The 15,319-nt window shown below is 48.8% G+C and overlaps 1 protein-coding gene across 2 annotated transcripts in view; it reads right to left on the reverse strand.

Moving 5' to 3' along the window:
* RIMKLB (ribosomal modification protein rimK like family member B) overlaps window positions 1–1,691 on the reverse strand; it is a 222,651-nt gene extending 220,960 nt beyond the window's left edge. The window contains exon 1 of one of the 2 annotated variants that reach the window (XM_069650582.1): window positions 896–1,691. The gene's annotated coding sequence lies outside the window, so the exon portion shown is untranslated. The remainder of the gene's footprint in view (window positions 1–895) is intronic. The other variant, XM_069650584.1, reaches the window with a different exon arrangement.
* Window positions 1,692–15,319: the final 13,628 nt, after the last annotated feature.

The following is a 15,319-nucleotide window of genomic DNA, read 5'->3' on the forward strand; positions in this document are numbered from 1 at the left end:
GGGGCCAGTCACTAAAAATACGTGCAATTAAGGAGAGTGGAGGGGCATACATGACTAAGATGCGCAATCCATGGCGGGCAGCTTTCCCGCCCCTCACCGCCCACCAAGGAGGAGGGCACGAGTAATTCATGACGGGGCAGCCCCTCTGTCAATAGGGGGCAGTTGAACGGGGTGCCTCGGTGCAAACGGACGCACGCCACTCATGATTGCACTGCATAGCTCCGCATCACTTGCGTCGCCCTGGGGCAAGTCGCGACGGCCAGAGCGGGGGTCACTAGCAACTCCAGTTGCAGGGGACATCATGAAAACGACCAAATACAAACCCGGCTGCTACATAACACTGAGGGAGCCATCTAGTGCGCCGGCAGGTCAGCAATGAAGCGGGCATTTTGAGGCTAACAGAAAATGTATGTGTGGGGGGGGCATCAGGTGAAACCACAGGGATGGGGGTGAGGTGCATCTGGCATAACATGAAGGGGAAAACTGCAATAGTCTCCGTAGCAAAAGGCGAAATTATAGTGCACCAGAATGGCGACTCTAACAAAGAAAGGCGGTCACCATTTTGGAGACGGCAATTGGCTTTGTACGCCATGCGCGTGTCACATGAGGCTCATACAGAGGGGGTACCCATCAGCAAATGATGCGATTATTAACCTCAGACAGTCTGGGCATATTGCGACGGGAGACATGAACAAGGACGGCCATTGATGGCAGAAGAGGAAGCTGCAGTCACAGATAGTAAGACGTCAATGCCCTACCACAAGGGGCAATTACTCCAAATCGCATAAGTAAAAAGGCAGTTAAGCAGATACGCCATGCGCATTATACTCGACATCACCTCACCAAGCACTCCTCCAGTCACCTTTCACTCCCCACGCAAACCAAGATGTCTCACCGCGAGGCAACTAGAGCCCGCTCCTGCGGAACTGGATGCTCCCTCCTGAACAGGCGTCGCAGGTAGATCAAATTTGGCTGACGGTCCTTGTCAAATCCAGGGGCGATGGATGTTCTTTCTGTTGGACAGCAGCGGCTTGAACACCAGCTGGCCACGTGCTTCCTCCCTCCGCAAACGAGAACCGAAGGGGCGTGTCACCGGGAGCAAACACTGGCAGCAACCCCTTGACTCAACGTCTGCGTTGCACCAGAGGACCCCCCCAGACCAGCCAATCGCGGAGCGACACCGGAACGCCCCCTCTCCGCAGCTCAATAGGCTAGTCCGAGACAAACTCAGGAACGAGCGGAGGGCGGAGCCAACTCTCAAAGGGGGGGGGGGGGGTTACCAATACTATAAACAACGAGGGAGGAAAATAAGACAACAGAATATTCACCAGTCAGGGAAAAAACGTTTTTATTACTATTCCACTGACGTTTCCAGCGAGAGTGTAATGTAAGACAGAAAATAAAGAAAAGGGATGAATAAAAAAAAAAAATTAAAAGCAAGGTAAAATGGAGAGTGTTAAATGACCGACCGTCAACAAAAAGACACGTTTCTATTAATAAAAATAAAACGGACGTTTCTAATGACAACTGAGGAACACAATATAAATAGTGGTGAAAATACCCGCTTTCTCTTCTAGTACAAAAGAAGCAGCGAGTGGAGAGCGCGCGCTCGCCTGAGGAGAGTCGGGAGCCAGGAACACGACCACCGTCCTATCCCTCCCGCGACCCTCGTACAACTAAGCGCGGCGTGGGCAGATCGGGACCTCAAGAGGAAAGCGGCGCATCCAATCAAAGGGTTGGGGAGGTCCGCGAGGGACTGTGTAGACTGGCCAATTGGGGCCGTGCGCGCAAAAGTAAAATGGAGGCAGGTGGCGACTTTCGGTTAAAGAAGGCGTTTCAAGCCTCGTTTCTCATAAAGTAGGAGCGTACTAAACGGCATGGAACGTGTATCAGCGCTAGTAGCCACGGCACCACCCTCCTAATTCAGGGGAAGGGGGCTCAACGAGCCAACCAATCATGATCGGTTCCTGTAGACACACCTTCCTCACGCTGCGCAGCTTTCTCTGGTGGTGAAAGACAACTTTGTTCACTGCCGCCGAAGAGTGCGCCCCACCTCGTATGCGCATGCCCGCGACACGGCACCTGGTGTGGCACATGTCCGTCGATTTCTCAACGGAGAAGGCGCGCGACGTGGCCGTTGTTTCACTTGCGCGTGATCCCCAATGTTAAAGGGCCTCGGAGAGGGCTCTGTAAAGTAGAAGTGAACCAGCCTATAAGTGGTATTAAATCAAAGTATGCAGTACATCATTTTGCACTTTGGTTAACATAATTTATAAACATCAATGTCTGTCTCGGTACACAACAAATTTAATTACAACTTGTAGGCCGGTGTTATGTAATATTTAATACCTGGACCACCTTTATTGTACGTTCGTGTCCTTTCTCATCAAACTAATGCCGGTTTAATTTGGCGCCAAAGGTCGTGTGGGCTCTTGAGATAAAGTTGAACTCCTTCCTTCCAGAACCCACCCCGCCATCGGCCATTTTGAAGAAGGGGTTGCACTTTGGTAAACTTTAAAAGTCAGCCTCCTCGTTAAAATTAATCTCAACTGGAAACAGAGCTCTCGCCAAACACACAATAAAAGCAACGCAGCACATTCAAAATAGCCAACAGAAAACACAAGCATAGTCATTTTTTAAAATAAAGTATGCTTTTTTAATGTTATAATAACATGGTTTACACACATTCTTTCATTGATGAATTTTACACAATACTTTAATGCAATAGCTAAAATGCCAAATTTCTAATAAAACTCCACAATTTCTAAAGTCAGTTATTTAAATACCATTCATCAAACATCAACAATTGTTATAGTTTTTAGCAACTGAACATAATAAAAGGCTTAAAATATAAAATGTACAAATTGAAGTAACCGAGGTGATGGTTCTTCCTACGAGTACCATGCAGGAAGCCAGGTATGTTAGATACATTTATTGTGCTCATATGTTAACTGGAAGTCACAGCACAGGACAAACACTGGCTCATCCACACAAACATTCGGTGTCCAGACAAATGGTCGAATAAAAACTGGTCGACTGCAATTTGGTCGACGCAATTTGGTCGAAAACCAAATGGTCGAATTTTTTTTTTATTTATATATTTATTTTTCGGGTTTTCGTTTTGTAAAAAAAGGGTTTTTTAGAGAAAAAAGGGGGTTGGGGGGGGGGACCCCCCAAAAAAATAAAAAAAAAGGGTTAAAATAAAAAAAATAAAAAATTCGACCATTTGGTTTTCGACCAAATTGGTTCGACCATTTGTCTGGTCGACCAATTTGTTTCGACCAAATGTCTGGCAACCCAAACATTCCACAGCCCAGCACGTTCCACTGACTGTAACACATTACTACACTTCTCCCTCCGTTACTTATGCCACAACACACAAAAAGGTAGAACACTCGGTGTGGCATAAGATACACACCACAAAAATAATGTAGAGGTAGGACAAATGTAGAGAAACCCCTTACGCTCATACCAGAAAAAATACAACCCACTAGGGAAAAAAGCCCAGCACACCTCTTGCAAGAAAAACAAACTTTTATTTCCACAAAAATAGTAGTGCACCAGCAAAGAACTCTGCTGCCACGGAACGTTCTGGCAAAGTCAGTACGAATACCAGTTTATGAAGGCATACTGCATCACCAGTGGTGTAAATTACATAATGTGCAAATCCGTGTGGCTGGTTGGTTGATACCTTATACAGAGGCTACCTGCTCCATAAGGGATGCCAGGCCATTGGTCCCAGCCCCTTCTGTCCATCTTCTTCCAGGTGGGATCCTCCTTTCACGTCATCGGGTGTAAGGATGCCACTGACAGGGCTGGACTGCCCCATCGGGACACCAGGACTTTCCCCGGTAGGCCTGGTGGAATAGGGCCTCTTTGGGTAGCGGAAGGATACCTACACGAAAACGATCACCTACACCCAGCCAGCCTGGGTAGTTCACATGAAATTGGCTGCCGCTGGTGCTGGCTGTGCATTTATTTTCTCACAGGGCTGGCTGATGACAGCCCGGGTTGGGTTTGCACCTGCGCCTTTGGCACTGCACTCCCCGGGGATCTGCACGTGCCCTGCATTAGGCTACAGTGGTGCGTGTGTGCGATGAGTTGATGCTCTCCCACTGTCTGCATATGACAAGGTGCGCAGGTGCAGGGCTGGCGCACAGGCACAGCGGGCAACCTCAGTGCACTGGCCTGCTCTGAGTGCTGTTCTAACAATGACGATTGGCGAGGTGAGGTGAGCTGCAAGCAGGGCAGCAGCATACAGAATTTCAGGTGCAAAGGAAGCTTGGGGGGGTCTGTATCTCCCCAAACCCAGTGAATACGTGTACTTTTCTCATAGGGAAGGATAGGCAGAGAGGATCAGGACGGGTATACGTGGGATGCACAGAACCTGAACTAAGTCCTTGGTGGTGGAGCCCAGGGAGTAAGAGGGTATGGTGGGGGCAGGAATGGAAAGTGGTCAGCTTGTGGAGAGAGCGTGGTTAAATCCAAAGAAAGGTGCCGCTGCCAGCGAGGGTTCAAACCCATTCCAGGACCTTTCATTCCTTGCAGAACAGTTTATGGAGCTGCCTGCGTCTCCCCTTTATGTGACCCAACCAGCAGTGTACCTCATTGATCTCATCATAAGGGTCCTTAATGCAGAGAGTGACGCTGTGTGGGAGGTGACAGTGTGGCTGAGGTGGCGGGATGGGGGGTCAGGGTGGCATTGGGTGTTTGAATGAGAAAAGACCAAGATTGCAAGATCCCATTCCGACCCTTGGTGGGCTCGGTACCAGCCTCCGATGACCACCCACAGAGGGCCTTCCTCTCCAGTGTCTCGCAGACCTCGCTATGCCCTGGGTGCAAGTATGGACTACGCTGAGGTGTGGGACACTCTGGGAACTCTCTAGCTCGACTGGGGGTCTCCTGTGAATGGCTAACACTCTTGCTCTGTGCCTTTGGCCTGCACCCCCACTTCTTGTGCTGCAACTGAGTGCTACACCTGTGTTAGGAAAACCCAACGGTCATACTGGAGAACTTGGAAAGTGCACTATTCTTACTATATGAAGCAGAAACCAAGATGGCGCCTATTTGGTTCCCTTTTTGCTAGTTCCATGTGCAGGTCTAGTCTTCCCCAAGATGGCGACCTCCTCTCGCCAAACACCATATCTTTTCAGTAAGGAAACAGGTAGGTGCGTCGCTACTCGCTCCACACCTTGTGCAGCTCTTTAGCATTCGCTTGCCTGCTTATTGAAAGCCTTTATACCTTTTTTTTCCTAGCTCCAGACTTCGGTCTAATCTTTTCTCTTCCTTCATTATATCTGTCTTTTCCTTTCCTTTTCTCCCGTCTTCCCAGTTGCTGCTGCCTCCCTTCGCCGCTTCCTTCCTTTCTTCCTGGTGCTCCTCTCCGGGTTCCTCTCCTTTCTGGTTAGCGTCCTGCTTGAGCGCTTCCTACTTCCTTACCGTGCTCCTGAGTACGGCTCCCCGGCTTCCATTGCCGACCAACTTCCTCAACAGATCCTCCGTTTATGGCCCGTTTCCAGTGCCGTGCAGTAGTTTCTCCAGTGCCGTAGAGTGGCTTCTCTTCTGAGCCTTTCTTCACAGCGACACGGCACCCATTGCATTTCTACACCTGTCGCTACTGGATACTTCTGTTAACAGCACTGTTAGAATCCAAGGGGCAAAGAACTTACCACTCCAAATCCTTTGCCAGAACCACAACATCTATCTTGGAGTATCCCTGAACAACTGATCAGGTTTTATTCCCCGGAGGGTTTTCCGAGGGTGTCGCCCACAGGACGCTTGGAGCCCAGACACTGGTCTCTTCAGCGCCTTCTGGGAGGCACACCACAACTTCAAACAGAAGGCAGAACAGAGGATCCAGTGGAGAAAGACGCTCAGTCCTGTGAGTACCTTGATATACTGTTGATAAAGCTAAGAGATAGCGACGCCACGGATCAACAAGTCCAACAACTGATAACCGCGGTTCAGGCTCTCAACACGGAAGTACAGTCACTAAGAAATGAGAATAACGTCTTACGCCAAATGGTTAACTCCCGGACAAAACTCCCCGCTGGACCCTTACCGATGGGAAAATATGATGGTAATCCAAAGAGATTAAAAGAATACTTGGATTCATGTACAGTCGCCTTCACCCTGAAGCCCACCTTTTTCCCTACAGATAGAGCCAAGGCTAGCTACATGATCTACAACATGTCAGGTAACGCATTGGCTTGGGCCACTCCCCTTGTTACCACCAATAACCAATTAATGGATTCCGCTGCAGGATTTATTAACAGTGTTCAGGCCATGTTTGGCAGAAAAGAATTGGTGGTGACGGCTCAGGAACAAATCTTAGATTTAAAACAAGGAAACACTGACCTGCTCTCCTTAATAACCCAATTCAAACAACTAGCCACAGAAACCGCCTGGTCAGACGATGCGCTCATCACCATCTTTAGAAGGAATGTCTGCGAAGAACTGAAGCATGAAATATCCCGGGTAGCTCGTCCTCAAAACTTGGCTGAAATGATATCTCTAGTCCTCCAAATGGATTATCGGATACAGGAAAGAAACTCTGAACGGCACAAGAATCGGAACAAACTTCCAGCCTTCCTTCCACGTAACGAATCCACAAAAACCTCCACTAGACGCGAAGAAGGTGAACCCATGCAATTAGGATCAACCCGCGGACCGTTAACTCCAGAGGAGAGAACCAGAAGAAAGACATTGGGGCTATGTATGTAATACGGATCTGATAAGCACACACTACCCGATTGCACGTAGGTACCTCCCCGACGTTCGGGAAATGCGTCCACCCATCCATGAAGGGAACTATGAACGGGTACTGTAAGAAAAGTTCCCTGGACTGCCTTTCTACCTCTCAGAATATGGTGGTTTTACCAATCACACTACAGTTCCAAGACATCACATTAAATGAAGTGTCAGCCCTGATTGATTGCGGAGCAGCAGGAGTGTTTATGGATTCTGACTGGGCCAGACAAAATCAACACAAAAGGCTAACCAAATCCGTTGCGATAACAGTTGAAGGGGTGGATGGAAACCCCCTACGCTCGGGACCCATAAAAGAAAACACTCTGGAACTTACCATGAAAATAGCTTCACACCAAAAAAAAATTGTTTTTGACTTGATAAAAGCAGCCCATTATCCTGTGATTCTAGGACTACCCTGGTTGGTGAAACACAACCGTTACATTAATTGGGCAGCAGGTACACTGTTCCTGGGTTCCGAAGGTTGCCTGTCAAATTGTCTACCCAAAGGTGCAGTGGGCTTATTCACAACTCCTCACCGAGAAGAATCAGCCTCCCAACCTCAATCTGTCTCCAATCTTAAGGTTCTACCTGAATGTTATCGAGAGTACCATAATGTATTCTCTAACGAGGAATTTAAGGAACTCCCACCTCATCGCACGGACAACTGTTCCATTGAACTCTTACCCAACAAACAAGTACCTTTTGGCAGAATGTATACGCTCTCAGGACCTGAAAAAGAGGCCTTGAAAGAGTACCTACAAACCAATCTTCATCATGTATTAATTACTGAATCCAAAAGCCCTGCGGGTGCTTCATTATTTTTTATCCCTAAGAAAGACTGTAAGGAATTGAGACCTTGTATTGATTATAGGGGTTTAAACTAAGTGACCCGCAAGGATAACTACCCCTTACCACTCATCCAAGACATTTTGGAAGCAGTCAGAGGCGCATCCATATTCACCAAACTGGACTTACGAGGAGCATATCACCTCATCAGAATAAAACAAGGGGATGAGTGGAAGACTGCATTTCGCACGCCCTTTGGGCATTATGAGTATCGGGTGATGCCTTTCGGGTTAGCTAATGCACCCTCAGTCTTCCAAAGATTTGTAGACCATCTCTTCTCTGATTTGCTTCTGCATTCCCTTATAGTCTACTTAGACGACATTCTTATATTTTCAAAAACCCAGCAAGAACACGTCCAACACGTGTCTGAAGTCCTAAGGAAACTACAAACTAACCACTTGTATACTGTTAGGAAAGATTTCGTAATTGTAGGTAATTTTCCTTCCATGTGGCAACCCCTAAACTTTTTGCTGTTGTTTTTCACCTTGTTCTTGACTTTGCCAGAGAAGTGCAGCCTTCTGCCGCACTCCTCTGGGCTTTCGCTCCTTTCTTACGGGGAAACTGACATGCCCTTAAGACAGTCAGTACCGGGGAACGCTGTTTCCCGTAGTTTCTTTTATCATGTTGCGGCTTTCGTGCAACATGACACAAGAGGGCACTGTAAGCTAAGTTACAGCTCTCTTGGGTCTCTAGCCTTCTACAGGCCCTAGATACTCGTTTAGGATTGTATCTGATCGGTGCAAGTGATTCAGGGACAGGAATGGTGGCAGCGATCGTTTCTTGTGTTTTGAGCTCCTTTTGGCGTTCTAAGCGCATTTTCCACGCTTAACCCAAAATGGTGGCCTGGCTCCCAAAATGGCCAGACCACGAGGCTCCTTTGTCCTGTCCGCTGACCGTCTTGCTCCCTTCACCTTCCCCAGGTCGAGCCGACCCGGGGCCTTCCTTATTTGGGCATGTACTTTCCCGCGAAACACGGATGCTTTCGCGGGCTTCTACATGTCTTGTGTGTGCCTCCGGGATGTGGGCTGGGATGTCTGGTCCCAATACACATCCTGGGTGCCAGAGAGTCTAGGGTGGTGTGAATGCCTGGGACCACCGTGGTCCGTGATTGGTCCACGAATGGTGTGAGTGTTGATGAGCGGATCTCCCATTGGGTCCCCTCCGTTTTGGCGCGAAGGGAACCGTGGATAAGAGGGGGCTGGAAACACCACTACCATGTCGATCTCCTGAGTTCTCACGAACGAAGGAATACAGGAGCCAAGTATCCTGCAACCAAGAGGCTGGACCGAGGAATCGCTGGTGACCCGCTGAAGGACTTCTCCTCTGCACTGCTGTCGCCTTGTGAAACCCTTTTCACCTTTGATCGAACCAGAAGGCGTGTACTGGTACTTCGACCCTTGGAATAGCGGGAACAGCTATTCTCGGCATCTTCACCATCTCCTGCCAGTAAGCCTTCGGAAGCGTCTCTGGGCCATCCAGCTGACTGACCAGCTTACACGGGAGTCTTGCTCTGTAACCGCCGCCAGGTTGTGTAGTATTTCGAGTCCTTGTCACTCTCACACGCTTTGTACACTTGGCGTTCCCAGGTCTGAAGTGAGTAGTGTACATTTGGCTCAGATACACACGGCCGCTCCATTGCCCTGCTGTGGTAACAAACTGTGCCGGTTTCTTCGATTGGGACGTCTTTTTACTCAACACGACGACGAGGCGTTCCCTGCTCTTCTGAACCTGCCAGCTGCTGAAACTGACGCGGAGAAGCCTGGGTCTGCTTGCATCGGGGACCGGTGAGTAGCATAGCTAGGATCTGGTCGCCCTCCTGCAGGAGCCCATTGCTTTTCCCCGCTGTGTCAAACAGCACCCTTTTCCGTACTCGCGCTCTGCTTCTGCCCACTGTGGAGGCTGCGTTTGAGTCGCGGAACTTGTTCTTCTTTTGTGCACTAAACTGAACTGCCTGATTTCCCTCGAAGAGCTTCTCCTTTTGCCCGTTGGCACCAGCGCGTGCAGGTACTTTTGAGCACAAGGCTCCACTCTTCGCAGGGCTCGGACTTCCATCTAGTTAGGTGCCTCTGAAGGCGAACTGGGTCTAAGCATTATTGCGCACTGCCTGTTTTCCCTCCCTTTTAGGTGGACTACACATTTCGTGCATATAACGCTTGAGACTTGTTGTATTTGTATATATATTGTGTTGATATGGTATGTGTTGGTTTACTATCGTTATATTGTGATTTTCTCGCTACGGTCATTGTTTTAAAGGCCTTGGAATAAATGTGTATATATTTTTAATATAACAACGGTTTGGAGTAGTTTGTAAGTGATCTTGCTTTGTGTGCTCATTGCGGGCTTTCAGTCACCCTCACCCCTCTTGAGACCTAGTCTTGACCGCCGCGATCGCTACCTTGATTGGTCTGGCTCGTCCAGAGGTTACCCTGTTCCAAGTAATTAGGTTGGCCTTCTGAACTTCTGCGCCACCAGGACAGAGTTCAGAAATCCGTCTTAACAAATTGGTGTACAGCAGTGGGATACGACTGAAGGTATCCAGTGTTGCGCACGAACTAAGGCATTTCAGGTTATTCCAACCAGGACACGTAGTGAATTGTTGTAGTATAACTTTAAAAAGGCCATAGTCCTATCTAACAGTATGGAAACAAATACCTTGTTAACTTTAAATGCTTCCAAATCAGAAACATTGAAAAAGATGTGTGCGGAGAGAGGTGTTTCCTCTCAAGGCACGAAATTGGAAATGATCCAAAGAATCGTGGCGTGGCAAGAAGCGCAGCTTGACGCTATAACTTCTGAGGACAGTGCGGAAGGTGGTGGGGCTGCTCTCACTGGTAGAACCGACGGTTCTGCCGCTGCACTGATCCATCGCGACCACGAGGACAGGGAGGACGATATGTCTAATGTTTCCTCTGCCAGTGCTGATGGGGAGGCTATGCTTGAATTCAAGAAGCAAGAGCTGCGGTTTAGGCAGCAGGAGCTTGAATTCAGCATAGCCAAACTAAAAATCGAACAGGCAGAAAAACAAAAAGACAGGGATCACCAGTTGGAACTGGCCAAGCTTCAGTTTGCAAATGGGTCCAAGGGTCCTGGACATGGGTCTGGGGCCTCCTCTCATCCACGGTTTCCGAAAGATCTGCTCAGTGTGTATGAGGAAAGGAATGACATTATGGACTGGCTGAATGCGTTTGAGTATGCATGCGAAGTTCAACAAGTTGACAAGGCTGATAAGATTGCCTGGTTACTCAGCAGACTGCCCCATTCTGGCTGTAGTGCCATTATGGAAATGTCGAAGGCTGAGCGAGCTGATTTCGCAATGTTAAAGCAAACTCTCATTTTAAAGTTTGGGAAGACTCCGGCCCAATATTTGAAACGTTTCAGAGAGTATAAGAAAAAGGAAGGTGGTACTTGGGTATCTTATGTCACTGAATCCTTGAAAAACTTAACTGGCTGGGTCGAAGGTTATAAGGTTTCTACCTTCGAAGGCATGATAAATCTTGTCATGCTGGAACACATTTTTGCATCTTCTTCCCCGGAGCTTAAGCAGCATTTGGCCGATTCGAAGGAGATAGATCCTAAGAAGCTGGCCATTGCAGCCGACTTATGGGTGTCACATCGAGTGTCCCATAAGGACAAAACTCATCCTGGTAAGCAGGAGGAAGGGAAAAAGTCCAAAGATAAGGAGGGTGGAGAATCTGATAAATCTTCTTCTCATAAGGGCCACAAAAAGAAAAATAAGGGTAAGACACAAGAGAACTCACAGGGTAGTGGAGGTCAGCCTCCGAAACAGAACTCTGGTTACAATAAGCCTCCCTATGTAAACAGACCCAATGGATCTTGTTTTGCTTGTGGAGCAACTGACCACGTGAAGGGGGATCCCCGGTGTAAGGTTAGACCTTTGGGGGTCCACTCCGCTAATCTGGCCTTCTCCTCCTAAGAGGAAGAAGAGATTACAGGAGCATCCTTCTCCTCAGACTCATTTCCCAGCGGGATAGAGGCTGAGGTAGTTTTAGTTTCCCTGGGTTCCTGGGAGCCTAAAGTCTCAGAGGCTTATGCTAGGATTCCGGATAATACCAAGCACTACTTTAAAGACAGTGTGCTGATCAATGGAGTAGATACTCCAGCTCTTAGGGATAGTGGGTGCAGTCGCACTGTAGTGGATTCTACCTTGGTAGACTCAGAGGAAGTTGCCAGAGCTACTCTGATGCCCACTAAGTTGGCTGATGGCCCACTCCGTATGTTCCCAGTAATACCTGTAAATCTTACTTTAAATGGTACAGCAGTCAGGATTCCAGTGAGCATTCAGAGAAACGTCCCGGGAAAGGTCTTGTTAGGTAATGATCTCAGAGCTTTAGGGCTCGTAGGAGACACTGCCGAAAGACCCTACACACGGTCTCAAGCACGGGCAGCATTGGCCAAGACCAATACGCTGCCCCAGCCGAAGGGGAAACCCAAGGCGAAAGGAGTCGACAAGTCAAGACGAGGGAAAGAGAATATTCCCCCGAGCTCGCCTACCACTGCGGTGGAGGAAGTTGGTCAATCGCCCGGGCCTGACGAGGAGGTGGTGATGCCTGAAGTATTTGACCCCAACGATCATCCTGAACTAAAAGACTTGTTAGTTGAAGGAGGTCCTGATAGGGACGAATTCAGTAAAGGCCAACGTGAGTGCCCATCTCTGGAAGGCCTAAGGAGACAGGCCTGCTCCCAGCTTGAGGGTGAACCTCCTGGGACGCATAGGATTTATTGGGAAGGTGGACTCCTGTATAGTGAGCCCACAGAGTCTACAGAAGGAGACCATAGGAGGTTGGTGGTTCCCCTTGCTGTTAGGCCCTTCCTCCTGCAGTTGGCGCATGAAGTTCCCCTTGCTGGTCACCTTGGTATGAAGAGGACCAAGCAAAGGTTATCCATGCACTTCTACTGGCCCAAGATGGGGGTGCAAGTAGAAAGTCACTGCAGGAGTTGTGCCTCCTGCCAGTTGTCTGGTAAGGTTGGCGCGACAATCCAAGCTCAGTTGGTACCGCTCCCAGTTGTGGGGGTACCATTTGATAGGGTAGGGATCGACATCGTTGGTCCCCTTGACCCGCAAACATCCTCGGGCAATAGGTTTATCCTGGTGCTGGTCGACCATGCAACCAGATATCCTGAGGCCATCCCATTGAAAACTGTAACTGCCAAGTCAGTTGCAAAAGCTTTACTTGGCATATTTACTAGGGTTGGCTTCCCTAAAGAAGTTGTGTCGGATCGTGGCAGCAACTTTATGTCGAAGTATATGCAGGCTATGTGGAAAGAATGTGGGGTCACCTACAAGTTCTCTTCTGCATACCACCCCCAGACCAATGGTCTGGTGGAACGTTTCAACAGAACGTTAAAGAGCATGATTGGGGCTCTGGAGGAACCTCAGAGAAGAAAATGGGATCTTCTTTTACCATGCTTACTGTTTGCCTACCGAGAGGTACCACAGGAGGGTGTTGGCTTCAGCCCCTTCGAACTTCTGTTCGGTCATCCCGTACGGGGACCCTTAGCCATCGTCAAAGAGGGATGGGAGATGCCCACTCCCCCTGTTACTAACAACGTAGTTGATTATGTGCTAGGGCTCAGAAAACGGATGGTACTTCTGATGGGCTTGGCTAGTGATAAATTGAAGGCAGGACAAGCGCTGGTGAAACATTGGTACGACCAGAAAGCTTCCCTCATCAACTTTACACCTGGTCAGCAAGTGCTGATCATGAATCCCATAAGGCCTCGAGCTTTACAGGACAAATGGTCAGGCCCTTACACAGTGGTGGAGCCCCTGGGTGAGGTTAACTATTTAGTGGACCTTGGAAGGCCTGGACAGGCTCCAAAAGTGTTTCACGTGAATAGGCTGAAGGCTTTCGTCCCAAGAGTCGAAATTGCAGCACTGCTACTGGCTTCAGATGTTGAGGAAGAGGAGTCGGAACCTCTCCCCGACCTGTTCCAAAGCGGTCCTTCAGATAGCTCCTTTGAGGGTGTCCGAGTGGCTCCTCACCTGACTTCTGATCAGCAGGCTGAGGTGAAAAGTTTGCATAGGCAGCTTTCCCCACTGTTTTCACAGTCGCCTGGTTTGACACCTTGGTGCAAACATAACATTGACACAGGAGACAGTGTACCTACCAAAAGTAGGGGATACAGGATGTCAGACAAAGTACAGTCTTATATTAAGACCGAGGTCAACAAGATGTTAGACCTTGGGGTGATTGAACCCTCTAGTAGTCCTTGGTCCAGCCCTGTGGTTTTGGTTCCAAAGGCAGGCACTTCTGAATTGAGGTTCTGCGTGGATTACAGGGCTCTGAATGCTGTCACCAAGACAGATGCACACCCCTTGCCTCGAACAGATGAGCTGGTGGATACTTTGGGTGCCTCCAAGTACCTCAGCACGTTTGACCTCACTGCTGGCTATTGGCAAATAGCTTTAGCAGAACATGCCAAGGAGAAGACAGCATTTTCTACTCCAGACGGCCTTTACCAATTCCGGGTAATGCCGTTCGGGTTGAAGAATGCACCTGCCACTTTCCAGAGGCTTGTGAATCATGTGTTGAATGGGTTGGACGAATTCTGTCTTGCATATCTGGACGATATAGCAGTTTTCAGTGCCACCTGGGAAGACCATGTGAAACACCTCGGGATTGTGCTCCAGGCTCTTCAGAAAGCACACCTGACCATAAAGGCTAGTAAATGCCAGATTGGACAAGGCTCAGTGGTTTACCTTGGACATGAAGTAGGTGGAGGGAGGATACAGCCTCTTCCCAGTAAAGTACAAGCAGTACAAGACTGGCCTACCCCCACTACGCAAACCCAAGTGAGAGCCTTCTTAGGACTCACGGGGTATTACCGCAATTTTGTGGCAGACTATGGCACCATAGCTGCCCCTCTGACTGCCCTCACAACTCCGAAGAAACCCAAGAAGGTAACTTGGACCGACGAGTGTGAGAAGGCCTTCAATGGCTTAAAAGACTCCTTGTGCCAGGCCCCTGTCCTCAGGGCCCCTGATTATCAAAGACCTTTTATCGTGCAGACAGACGCCTCTGACACTGGGATAGGAGCTGTACTATCACAAGTAGATGAGAAGGGTAAGGAACACCCTATTGGTTTTATTAGCCGCCAGCTTAAGGACAGAGAGCTCAGATGGTCCACGGTAGAGAAAGAATGTTTCTCTGTTGTGTGGGCCCTAAGGAAGCTGAGGCCCTACCTCTATGGGACCCACTTCACTGTGCAAACTGACCATAAGCCCTTAAAGTGGCTAATGAACATGAATGGGGAGAATCCAAAGTTGCTTAGGTGGTCCATAAGTCTACAAGGCTTCGACTTCACTATTGAGCATAGGCCAGGTGTCCAACATAGCAATGCTAATGGGTTGTCCAGAATGTTTAACCGACCTGAACAAGAGACTCATCCAGGGGTGGATTAGTTCCCCCTGTCCATAGTCTGGGAGGGGCGAGTGTTAGGAAAGATTTCGTAATTGTAGGTAATTTTCCTTCCATGTGGCAACCCCTAAACTTTTTGCTGTTGTTTTTCACCTTGTTCTTGACTTTGCCAGAGAAGTGCAGCCTTCTGCCGCACTCCTCTGGGCTTTCGCTCCTTTCTTACGGGGAAACTGACATGCCCTTAAGACAGTCAGTACCGGGGAACGCTGTTTCCCGTAGTTTCTTTTATCATGTTGCGGCTTTCGTGCAACATGACACAAGAGGGCACTGTAAGCTAAGTTACA

Source organism: Ambystoma mexicanum, chromosome 3p (genome assembly GCF_040938575.1).
Source record: "Ambystoma mexicanum isolate Mex_15411 chromosome 3p, UKY_AmexF1_1, whole genome shotgun sequence".
In the NCBI taxonomy this organism is placed as follows: domain Eukaryota; kingdom Metazoa; phylum Chordata; class Amphibia; order Caudata; family Ambystomatidae; genus Ambystoma; species Ambystoma mexicanum.